This window comes from Benincasa hispida, chromosome 7 (genome assembly GCF_027475165.1).
Source record: "Benincasa hispida cultivar pf3 chromosome 7, pf3_genome.v1.1, whole genome shotgun sequence".
NCBI lineage: Eukaryota > Viridiplantae > Streptophyta > Magnoliopsida > Cucurbitales > Cucurbitaceae > Benincasa > Benincasa hispida.
The window spans coordinates 52,282,025-52,295,440 of NC_143484.1; the positions used below are offsets into that span (position 1 = coordinate 52,282,025).

Consider the following 13,416-nt stretch of genomic DNA (forward strand, 5'->3'; position numbering starts at 1 on the left):
TACATATCCCCACCAAACTTTAACCTGAATTTTTAAAAAAGTTTTCTGATGGGTAAGTAATGAAGGAAATCGAACTCGAGATTTCCATGAGCAGCGGAATGTAGATCATTCCAAATTACAATCATGAATGAATATTACAAATTACAGTCATAAACAAAACATGTGGTTATACCATCAATATAAAAATTACAACATGAACAACTTCAAATGAACAAGTAGAAAACTCTACGAACATTTGTAGACTCGTCTGCACGCTTCTTGCTCACGAACGCTCGAACACAACAACCTCAAACGCTCGAACAACACAACCGCAACTCTGCACGAACACTTCGCGCTCGTCTTCAACGATCGCCTTGGTCACAAACTCCTCAACAAGAACACAAATAGCCTCCACAGATCATCGACGATGTCGAGTTGAGTATGACACCACCAAGAATGCTACCTTGGTATTCTCGATGTGTGAATCCAGAGGGTAGGTTTTGTTCGGACTTGGATTGAAGCAGACAAAGGAGGAAACACCGATCGTGTACACGATTGGGCAAGTGGGAGATGACAGAGACCTATTGTATAGGTCGATGCCCAATCATTTAGCTAAAGCTAAGCGATCGTCTAGCAAAAGCTAAACGGTCATTTAGCTCATCGTTTAGCTCAGTATCTGTCGCCTACAAAACACTACACGATCGTTTACTAAAACACGTTGTCGCTTAGTAAATCGGTATCTACTTGACAACCGACGTGAGTTTTTTTTTTCTTCTTCTTTTTTTTTTTTGAGAAATCTCAAAAACAATTTTCAACTCTTTGTAAAAACTTACTAAAATTAGGAAAACAATTTTCCTTTTTAACTCACGGTTATCACTAATAACCACCCACTTAATTGATTATTAAAGAAAAAGAATTAATTATCTAATAATTAATATTATTATAAATATAAATAATAACCAACTTATCATACTATATTTATAACCTATAGTTTTAATATTTCATCTCATGAAACATATAAACCATAATTCTTTTTCTATTTCATGGTACTTAATGTAAATTTTATTTACATCAATCTTCCACTAGATATATCTCATACATCATACCGATTATATCATATATAATAAAAATACCTCTTGTCAATTTGAACATTTCAAATCAACACCAAGAATTGATCCTCAACTGAATCTATTGAGCTACCAAGGGGACCTTATGGACCTGTAGCTCGAAGCTCCAACGATACGTGAATAACTGACTAAACTCTTTAGTCACAGGATCCACCATCTGTTATCCTTGTTTCGGGAAAGAAGTGAATTTCATCTTGTGGATTGAGTTCCCAACTCCCAGATCAGATAAGTCCTCAAAAAGATAAACATGTTGAGTTGGCAATCTGGCCATTCTGACCCATACTAATCAAAGGGTCGCCCTCAAAGGCGGGAGTTCCCAAAACACTCAGGATTGAGATCGTGTCACCTATGGTCATTTAGGTGAGATGTAAGTCTTTAGTATCAACGACATTATATACAGAGTCTAGTCATCTCGTGGTCCAAGTCTTATACAAACTCTTTGTATAGGACACCTCCTCTTGCACATCTCCACATGAATGGTCAGGATCTACGATCTGTAGTAGTTTACAACACTTGTAAACCTCTACAAAGCGGGTCGTATCCGTGGTGTCATCAGGATCAGGTATCCCACCTTAATCCTTATATTACAGACCTATTTAGGTTATTACTTAAGGCATGATCCACTTATATATCACATATACATGCTTAAGTTCACATAAAATAACCAAGGAGCTTTGTTTATTGGATATGAGCTTTGTTTATTGGATATGAGTAAATGCCAGAATTAAATAACATTTATTTTATTCATCAAACAATGTGTATCTTTACAAAACAACAAGACTCCGAGAGAATTAGGACACTAATCCCAATAAGTAGAATCTGAAGTTCGTTAGATAGCACTGATCAAATAACGAAACCCAATAAAAATAGAAAAGATCCAGCAAATAAACTAATACAAATCAACTCGATACAATCAATGATCGAAGATTGATCATAATATAATCAATTCATACATCATAGATAGTAGGAAGGAAGAAAATATCAAAAATAATGTAAAAAAAAGGAAGAAAATATCAAAGGTTTGGTACAAATCTACCACTTGGATGAATTTCAAATTAACTGGAGTCTAATAATTCATTCATGGGGCCCAAAACCATCAATGATACTTCTTTACTGATTATAGCGATCCTTACTTGTTTCTTTTTTCTTTTTTTTTTAATGCAATAAAGAATGGATTTAATCATATTTTTCCAATAATTAATACTTAATACAAGAAAGAACATGACTCCTATCCTTGTCGGATTATACAGGTTCAAAGAGTTGAGCATTACTGAAAGAAAACAGAAAAGAGAAAAATCGACAAGACGGCATGAAAGAGATCAAAAAAGAAATCTATGGACGGTAGCCAACTGTATTAAAAGGAAAAGGGAGGCAGTACAATCAAAAGTCCTGAGGTTATCAATTACATAGAAGCATGCCAATAAATATATTTTAGTAATCAAAGTAGCTTAATTATAATTATTTGAAAATTTCTCCTCTAAAATAGCCAAATTATTCTCCAAACTAAACATAATGATGAAGTCCAGAAAGAATATAGTCAACAAAAAAGAAAGTTGGCATCATATAGCATATTGGCACACTACATCGTGGCTGAAGGAAAAAGAATATAAGAATAAAGTTAAAGCAGGTACAAAACATAAAGTACCCTATTTACATTGCACCTCTTTTCAGGGTTTTAAGTTGCATACAATTTATTTATCAAACAAGTTCACAAGTCAAAAGAGGAAGAAGAAGGGAGGGAGGAAAATACCAAGGAATACAAACAAATTCTACTCAGCTGGTCTCACTTAGCTGATGAGAAGAATATATACAGCAAGTTCCTCAAATTGAGCTCCAACTATGAGCTCCATATCTGGAGGATTAAAAACCCACAATTCAAGCCAATCCTAATATTGAGTCGTCGATCACTTCCATAATTCTAATGCTATTATTTAATCTATAATATACTCTATCACAACATCATATTAAACTGAACCTCATCATTTCAAAACTGGCAAGAAATACCAAGTCTCTGCCTTTGCCTCTGCCCCATAGCCGCAGATTTGCGTTTGGCAAATGCTGGGCGAAGCAGCTCAGGAAATTTATCCAGAAAAAGTGAGCACTCTTCCTCGTTCATATCCCCAAGCTTAACAAAGCTGACATTTGGAGGAAACTACTCAGTTGCACTCCTGTGCCCTGCAAACGTGTTGGTAATATATCCATATTTGGGTTTTGTGACCTGGTACTTTTGGTTTTTCTGATTCTTATCACCCAGTATGGTATTCTTGAGAGACATAGAAATCTTTGACACAACAGAAATGGGTTCAGAAGGTAGATAGGTGGTTGTTTCTTCTCGCTCCTCCCCTCCTCTTCAATGCTTTCCTCCAATTTCGAGAGTAGATTGCACCCATGCAGGCTTCCAAGTCCACCAAACTGGTAATGTGATCAGCTCAAACACTGATCCGCTATCATACTTGAGTTATAATCTAATTCTCCATCCTCACAGTCTAAGTCAAACTGGAATTCCTCATTGCTCTAATCAGAAATGGGAGAAGAGAACTCCCTTTCTACTATAATCTGCCTAGCCTCAAGACATACTAGCTCAAGTTCACTGGGTTCCTCCTCTCCACTACGAAATTCTCTACTCATCATCTCACCAATTTTAGCAAGATAGAGACCAAAAGCAGCAACTTCCTTCAAAAAAATTGTACACAGTACCAAAACCCGAAGGCAAGCTTCACGGATCATTGGTAGCTCCATCCTAAACATTTCACAATCTTTGATCGGATCAAGATTTTCAATATACTTGAGCTCATCATCTAAAAATGGGATTGATGCTTGCAGCCAATGAATTCACTCAAAGTTCGGATCCTCTAAAGTCTTTGACAAACAAAGACCATGATCTATAAGAATAAGCTCCACTTGTCCAAAACTTTCTATTCCATCAATTTCCGAACTAAGAGATTCCCAACATGCCTATCCGTATTAAAAAAAAATTCTAATGTCTAGAATGCCTATATGATGAACAGCAACGACAGGGAAGCTAGAAGTCCCATGATCATTGGCATCAAAATCATGTGGAATAAATTGCTGGAAGAAGGCAAATTTACTGACTGGCTTTTTCTTGTATGCTTGAGGCTTGTTACCATTCACCCAATCATTCACATTGAAGATTGAGTGAGTGATCTTCACCAAGGCTGTAGAAGGCATGTTTGCAAAATGTTCATAGTCAAGGAGATAAGCTGAAACTTCTCTAAATCCAGTCCCACCAACACACACGGATTGTTTAAATCCAAGTTGTCCAAGAGCTTTTTCGACAAAACCTTTTGGATTATTTGGTGCAAAAGGTTCTTCATCCGTTGGCTTCACAATTGCAACACTTTCACCTTTCCCATTCCTAAAATAGTATGCACCTCTAAGCCCACCATGAACAGGAATTGGATCAATACCCAACTTAATAGCTTTCACAATTTCTTTGACCAACCGTTTCATGCCAGAAAAACGATATGAATGCCCTAATATCTCAATAGGTCCACTCTGGTCTCTAAGCCGGAGATCCTTTCTAGTGGGTGAGAGACATGGAGTCGATGAGCTTCTGTGCAAGAGATTTCTCGTGAGGAGAAAAGGAGAATCATTTCGAATGGCACTAAGATCATTCTTTAGTATCACATCCTCAAATGTCAACGAGCTCTCCTTTGTGGGAATATTGAGGGCAAGCTGCAACCTCCTTTTCACTATATGAGCATTGTCGCTACGATCTAATTCCATCCCAGGACACATCCCATATCAATTTGCACAAAAACTTGCCTTCTTTCAACAAGCTATTTCTCATCCATTCCATTTTCGAGCTGTAATCCCTACTGAGTGGGCTCTTGAGTGCTGCAATCGCCATTTGAGTTTGAATTGGACTGTCCAACTTCCGTGACATTAAAAAATGAAAGAAAATGAGGAGTGTTTGCAGCCAAACGACTGAGATGGCCGAGGAAGAGAAATGAATTCCCTCCCAAGAAGGCGCCCAACTCAAAACAGAATGTTGGTTGAACAAAACCAGAGTTTAGGTCCTCAAAGAATCATTAATAGATAGAAGAAGCCTCAATCATAACCATCGTTCTCAAAGAAACAAAGTTCCAAAACCGAAGAGACACCACAGACAAAAGGAAGAAGTCGAAAGCTACAACTACATATCCATTTCGCCAAATTCACAACACCAGATAATCTGCGGAAGTAAAATAAAGACGTGAAAATCAAAACTTGATGAGAAGAAGCAAGAATATTGATACATAATGAACTTCCATCGGATGACTATCCCCAGGAAGGGAAAAAAATGGTGAATTTATCTAGACTTGACAATAAGAACCCCCAAACCTTAAGCTGGGAAAGAGATTTGACAAAAAAAAATGTATACACCAAGAAAACTACATGTTGCATTATTAATGGTCCTTTTCCGTAAGAAACCAAAATTTATCGCAAGATCATAATATCAATATTTGCAAAATCCCGATAGGATGAACTCCACATTCTTCGATTAGCTTACAGGTCACCCAAACTTAATAAAAAGAAAAAGGCGAACAATGTTCACTTTTTAAGTAAAAAAAATTCAAAGGCCCCGATGCTAAATTTTCGAAAATATATTCTTCCATAGATAAAGAAAGAGGAAGAAGAATAAGAAGGATATCTTCTCTAACCACTTCATTTTGTAAGCAAACAAATTATCGAAACGAGATCCTTATTAACGTTCAAGTACAAATCCCAACAGTTAAACGAAATCTGTGAAAGATGCACTCCCCCCCCCCCCCCTTGTCCCCTCGGGGCTGGAGAGAAGATCCAAAAGAGACCAAGCTCAATACGATGTTCCGGAGTGGAGACTAATCAGAGAAATGAAATTCAACAATGAGAAGCAAGTAAAGAAAGAGAATCATTCATTGAACACATACTCATAAAGAAAAAAGATAACAAGCATTACTCAGTGAGAATTAAAAATTCAAACAGAAAACTCACCGGAGTTTTATAGAACTTTCAAGATCTGACAAAAGATCAAACCAGATTCACCACAAAAAATTGTCGCTATTTGTTAACCGATGCGGGCAAAAACTTTGCAAAAAGAAGAGAATGAGATGGCTTTAATGAATCAAATCAAATTAAAATCAAATCCAAGAACATGGCAAAAAAGAATTATCCGAGCTATAAGTAAAAGAAAAAGAAGAAGAAACTCAGACAAAAATCCCTTCACAGTTTGTCCTTTCTTTTTATTCTTTGTTTGCTCTGTTTTTTTGTTTGTGTTCTATTGCCTCTCAGGAATTTGCCTTCTGGGAACGTTCTTTAACTAGAGTGAAAAAAGCCTGGTTAAAACAACTAACCCTGGTTATATGCCGACTCACTCTCTGGCTCTGGCCTTTGCGATTCAAACACTCTGAAAGGGGAGGGAGAGCTGTTGGATAATGAAAGATATTGGAATTAACGGCCGTAGGACGAAAATGGATGGTGACGTGGAGGTAGAAGATTCGTCAGTGACATGGTAGGGTCACCATCGAATAGTGGGACACCTGGTGTCATCAGCGACTGGGTAGGGCGGGTTTTCTTTTTTGGGTTTGGGCTTTCGAATCTGTAGTTCTGTGTACTACCTAGTTTTCTTCCCGATCTGACCGTCGATTTTAACGACCATTGAATTTACCAAAATGTCCCATCAAGCCGAATATATTGTTTTTCTTCACTGGATATGGATTTTTTTTTATTTTTATTTTTTTATAGAGATGACCCTTTTTTATGGACGAAATGAAAAATAGGTATTTTTTTAATTGAATGAAAAGTTGCATCTTAGTTGTATCAACACCAAGTGAATTTATCCATTCAACCTTGAAAACCATTTGCACACTGTGATTCATAAATTTTCTTGATACTTGATGCTCGATGTTCTACGCCCTATGTTTTATGTTATATACTTGTTATTTTCTACTCGATACACGATACTCGATGCTTTACATTCTATGCTTCATTGAGAAGTTCACTCGATGTTCAATGCTCAATGCTTGATTCATAAGTTCACTCGACACTCGATGCTCTAATGCTTTATACTTTATGTTTGATGTTTGATACTCAATGCTCGATGCAAAAAACGTAAAAAAAAATGAAGAATAAATGTAAACATAAGGGAAAAATAAGAAGAAGAAATACAAAAAAGAAACAAGTAAAAAACAGAAGACGAAATGCAGAAAAATCATAGGAAAGAAAAGAATCGCAAAAAAAAAAAAGGAAGAAGAAGAAACTAATAAAAAAAAGGGGAAAAAAGAAAAACGCGACAAAAGGAAAAAAACAGGAGAATAATTCATTTAGGGTTAAAGTAGTAATTTCACACGATGATGACATAAGCAGAATGTCAAAATTCATTGGTTTTAAAAAGATGGCCACTTTTCATTTGGGCCCCTTATTTTAGGTCATCTATGTCATTTTTCCTATCTTAATCTTAATTAAATAAAATATAACGCTTAAAATTACATCACGACAAACTATTCATATATTTGGCAACCTAAGGATAGTTTAATTGACATTAACTTGTAATATCAATCTCGTAGTCTAAGAGTCGACCCCCTACCTTTACATTAGGTAAAAAGTTTATTTATATATTTTTATATTGATATTTTTCACTTTAGGCATGTAATTCTATGGTTTTAGTTTTAATTTTACCTACGAGATTTTATATCGATGGAGAGAGTTGAATCATGTGTATGTCTAAATGATCTTTTTCTTATCTAACTAATTTAAAAATATTGGTTATATTTTCAACCATCACATTACCTTGTCAATTGTTCCCGTCCTCTTTAGAATAATTTCTTAAATATTATATGTTAAATAAAAATTTAATCCAAAATTTAAAGGCTAAAAGCATATTTTATCGGATGTCCTTAAATCAAAAGTATATATACTTGCTTAATATTTTAATTTAAAAAATAAAAGCATAAACCTTGGTTCAAATCTCATTTTAGCTCATAAATTTTTAGATTTATTTCACTTTTAATTTAGATTTGTTTACCAACATCCAGGCATAGTACAGGAATTAATGCATTTATTTACCTTTTCTTAAAGTGGGGGCTCAATTATTTTCATTTATTGTAATAAACAAAAATCTATCATCTTTCAAAATGATCAAAAGAAAAAAATATATTAATTTATTTTATTATTTGTTATTATTTTGTGACCTCATTTTGCCCATCCACTTTTCAACACGTGTACAACCTCGATACATGCATATACATCAGCATGTTATCCTGATAATTAAAGGTTCATTGTTGATCGAATCTGCGCAGCTTTAACTTCTGTTGTGTTGCCGTGCCTCTTCCTCCAACCTTTTAATTTCAACTCCCGTGGGTCGAGTGTTGAACACTCGACCTATGTGTTTTTAAACACCTCCCCTCCCCTTCTCATATCACATTTCGTCTCTGTCTTTACCATCTCATTTTCAAAATTCTCCCTTCTTCCTCCTTGCAGATACTAAATCCCTCTCCTCCCATTTTTTAACTCACTGTTTTCCATCCATTTCTCTTCTTCTATTGGTTTGATACAAATTGTTCTCACACTTCTCCCTTGATCACAAACTATACTGGTTCGTTACTCTACTAATTTTTTTAAGAATAATTATAAATTTATTTTTGTTCTTATATTATTAATTTTTTTTTATAGATTCTAATATTTGTTAATTTTTTTTGTAGTTGTTGCCAGATAACAAATAACAGGAAAAAAGGGTGAATGTTGTCCCTTTGAAGGAAAAAAAACAGAATTACCGTCGAATTTGTAAATTGAACTTTAACTTTTATTTATTAGTAGTTTTTTATTTTTAATATTTGTTTATGCTAAATATATCATTTTTATTCCTTATATTGATGTCTACCATGATAATGTAAATTTTTTAATATTATTTTTTAATTTAAGATCAAAAAATAATTTTATTTATTTTTCGTTTTTTTAATGATATTCTATATTTTAGTGTTGTTTTTTAGTTAACAAGTTTAGTTTATTGTATGTTTAAAAAGTTAATATTTATAGTTTAATACAAAATTATAGTGATTTTTTTAATAAATTTCTTATGATATTTGATTTCTTTAGCATTAACTTTGATGTTTATAGTGTTAAAAAGTTTAATTTATTGTTATGTTTTAAAAGTTGATGTTTATAGTTTAAAAGCTTTAGTATTTTTAGTTTAATACAAAATTATTGTGATTTTTTAAATATATTTCTTATGATGTTTGATTTTTTTAGTATTAATTTTGAAAAAATAGTTTTAAAATGTTTAATTTATTGTTATTTTTAAAAAGATGCTTTTCATAAATCTTAATATTTTTAGTTTAATATAAAATTATTGTTATGTCTAAAAATAGTTATAAAAAATTTAATTTATTGTTATGTTTAAAAAGAGTTTTAAAAAAATTAATTTATTATTATGTTTAAAAATAGTTTTAAAAATTTTAATTTATTATTATGTTTAAAAATAATTATGAAAAGTTTAATTTTTTGTTATGTTTAAAAATAGTTTTAAAAAATTAATTTATTGTTACGTATAAAAATAGTTTTAAAAAGTTTAATTTATTGTTATGTTTTAAAAAGTTTAATTTATTGTTATGTCTAAAAATAATTTTGAAAAGTTTAATTTATTGTTATGTTTAAAAATAGTTTAAAAAAATAATTTATTGTTATGTTTAAAAATAGTTTTAAAAAGTTTAATTTATTGTTATATTTTAAATTTTTTAATTTATTGTTATGTCTAAAAATAGTTATGAAAAATTTAATTTATTGTTATGTTTAAAAAGAGTTTTAAAAATTTTAATTTATTGTTATGTTTAAAAATATTTTTCAAAAATTTAATTTATTGTTGTGTTTAAAAATAATTATAAAAAATTTAATTTGTTGTTGTGTTTAAAAATAGTTTTAAAAAGTTTAATTTATTGTTATGTTTAAAAATAGTTTTAAAAAATATAATTTATTGTTATGTTTAAAATAGTTTTAAAAAGTTTAATTTATTGTTATGTTTAAAAATAGTTTTAAAAAAATTAATTTATTGTTATGTTTAAAAATAATTTTAAAAATTTTTATTGTTATATGTTTCAAAATTTTAATTTATTGTTATGTTTAAAAAATTTAATTCATTGTTATGTTTAAAAATAGTTTTAAAAAGTTTAATTTATTGTTATGTTTTATTATAATTTTTTAAAATATATTTCTTATTATGATTTGTTTTTTATTAAGTTTGATAATTAGTAGAACAATTAGTAATGTATTTTTTTTTTTTTAGAAAATTGCGGACAAATGTTTGGAATTTAATATGTTTTTATATTGGTGAGTGACATCTTCTTGACAGCATGATGAGACAATTCGATTTTCAACCGGATGTCTCATCATCTTGTAATTCTGAACCCCTACTGCATGATATTGACTTAGAACCCCTACTGCTTGATATTGATTTAAAGACTGGAGATTGGTTTGAAAAAATTATACATTTGGTAGTTCGATGACACTATCGTGCAATATTTATTGCAGGGAGGGTTTCTATTGAACAGTTTGACAGGATGTCACTCAAGACTACATTCATTGGTATAATAATATCACACGGCACTACGTCACTCGTTCGGGAGCAATTGTGGGTTATTTGGTAAATGAATGATTATTATCTAATTGTCTTCATACGTGCATGGGGTCGTGGAGAGCATAATGAATATTTATATTATAAAGTGCCTGCAGAGATACCATAGCAACATCAAGAAGATCCAGAGCAACCTCAAGTTCGAAGTCGACAACGATAACCAGCTCGAAATCGACGACATCCACCTTGTGGAACACATTGATTTTTGTAATTATTTTTCTATAAATGAGATATTTTAATTTACATTTTATTATTTTTATGAGATATTATTATTTTTTAATTTATTCTTTTTAGAGTTAAGTTAAGATGGTTTGTAAAATAATAAAATAATAAAATAATGTAAAGTTGAATATACCAAATAATAACATAATGGAAAATTAAAAAATAGAAAAAATGGAGGTCGAATTAATGGAAAATTAAAAAAAAAATACAATGAAGGTCGAATCTTCAAAATTTGACCTAGGTTAGTCGAATTTTGAAGACTCGACAACTTTAAAAAGAAAAAACTACAATATTTTTATAAATAGTTTGAAAACAACAATATTTTTATTAATACTTTTTAAAACAATAATATTAATTTAATTTTACCGATTGAAAGGCGATTTTGAATTAATTTTGTCAAAAGAATTAAAGCAAGTATGACTGCAAAAAAAAAAAAGGCTTTTTTTAATAAAATAACAATAATAAAAGTTGTTTCTAATTATAATAATGATTATGTTTTGTTGGGCTTTTGATAACTGAGAAAACTGTCATTTTATGTAAGGCATGCCAGCTGATTGTGAAAACGACCTGTCAATGTCAATTTTATCATCATCTTTCAATTTGACCGTCAATGCTTTAAACTTTTTTAATATTATTTTCATAGTTTTATACAATATGTGGATGAAAGAATTTACATTGTATAAATTTTATACCAATTGAGTGATAGAAAAGAATGGAGAGAACTAGTAAAAGAGAGGAAGTGATATAAAACTCCAGTACTTGAATTTCATTCCAATTAGGTCATATATAGGCTTAAAGTACACCATAAATAACAAACTAACCACCCAAAACAAATAGCACAAGACTAGCACAAAGAATCGCAACGCTAAAGACTAGCAACAAGAAACTAAATATAATCACTTCTATTTTTAACACCCTCCCTTAAACTAAAACTATGCAATTTAGTATTTAGTTTAAAGTAGTAAAGGAAACCACCCCAAGTAAGCTTCGAAGCTTCATAAATGTTGTTAATTTGAGAGGCTTGGTTAAAATATCTACCACTTGATCTTCACTTTTATAGTAGCTTAGATTGATAATTCCATCATTTGTAAGATCCCTCAAGTAATGGTATCTTACATCAATGTGTTTGTTTCGTCCATGCAAGACAGAATTCCTTGAGAGCTTGATTGTTGATGTGTTATCACAATGAATGATAGATGCTTTTTCTTGCTTATAATGCAAATTCTAAAAAATGTTCGTCAACCAAATGGCTTGACATGCAAATGATTTGGTGCTACAAGTTCAGCTTCAGTGGTAGATAATGTGACAGATGGTTGTTTCTTGGAAGACCATGAGATAGCTCCTGAACCAAGCATGAAAATATACCCTGAAGTACTCTTTCTATCATTTAAATCTCCTACATAATCACTATCGCTAAAACCAACAAGGTTTAGTTTTTCTCCTTTTTGATAAAACATGCCAAGACCATGAGTCCCTTTTAAGCAACGTAAGATTCTTTTGGCAGCAAGGAGATGAAGCTTAGTTGGAGATTCCACCTACTAATTAAACTTACAACATACATAATATCAGGCCTTGTAACTATTAAGTACATCAAGCTTCCAACCATTTGCTTATAGAGAGTACTGTTGACCTTCTTTCCTTCATGGTCCTTTGTGAGCTTCAAATTGAGTTCAACTGGAGTTGTGACTGAGTTGCAATTCTCAATTTGAAACCTGTCCAAGATCTCCAATGCATATTTCTTCTTATTGATGAAAATTCCTACTACTGATTGTATTACCTCAATGTCAAGAAAATAATGCATCATCCCTAGATCTGTCATTTTAAACTCTGCCTTCATGAACTGCTTGAATTCTTCAAACATAATCGAGTCATTTCCTGTGTAAATCAAATTATCTACATACAAACATACTATCAAAATCCTGTTTGGATGTTGGAATTTAATAAAGAGAGTATGTTCATATGGACACTTTTCAAATCCAACTTTAATAAAGTAAGACTCAATTCGACTGTACCAAGCCCTAGGAGCTTGCTTCAATCCATATAAAGCCTTCTTCAAGCGATATACCTTTCTTGCATTACTCTGTTGAACATATCCAGGGGTTGATCTATGTAAACTTCTTTATTCAAGTTGTCATGCAGAAAGGCTGATTTCACGTCCATCTGAAGAATTTTCCAATTGCTTTGTGCTGCCAATGCTAACACCATTCGAATCGTATCATATCTTGCAACCGAAGTGAAAACTTCATTGTAGTCAATGCCAAGTTGTTGCTTGTACCCCTTTGCAACAAGACGAGCCTCGTATTTGTCTACTTGGCTATCTTTATTCAGCTTCGTCTTGTAAACCCATTTAACACCTGGATTTTTGCCCTCTAGGAAGTTCTGATAGCTCCCAAGTGTTGTTTTTCTCAATCGACTTAATCTCTTCATCCATGGCCGCCTACTTCCATTTTATATCTTTGACAGCTTCTTCAAAAATCAATG

At 32.0% G+C, this 13,416-nt stretch overlaps 1 long non-coding RNA gene and 1 pseudogene across 1 annotated transcript; one reads left to right on the forward strand and one right to left on the reverse strand.

The window, feature by feature from the left end:
- Positions 1-3,090: 3,090 nt before the first annotated feature.
- On the reverse strand, positions 3,091-5,013 carry LOC120082241 (phosphatidylinositol 4-kinase gamma 7 pseudogene; annotated as a pseudogene).
- A 3,472-nt stretch (positions 5,014-8,485) lies between these two features.
- LOC120082161 (uncharacterized) lies at positions 8,486-10,937 on the forward strand. Its single transcript, XR_005483083.2, has 3 exons — positions 8,486-8,682; positions 8,789-8,870; positions 10,611-10,937. It is a non-coding gene; the product is annotated as an uncharacterized LOC120082161 (long non-coding RNA).
- Positions 10,938-13,416: the final 2,479 nt, after the last annotated feature.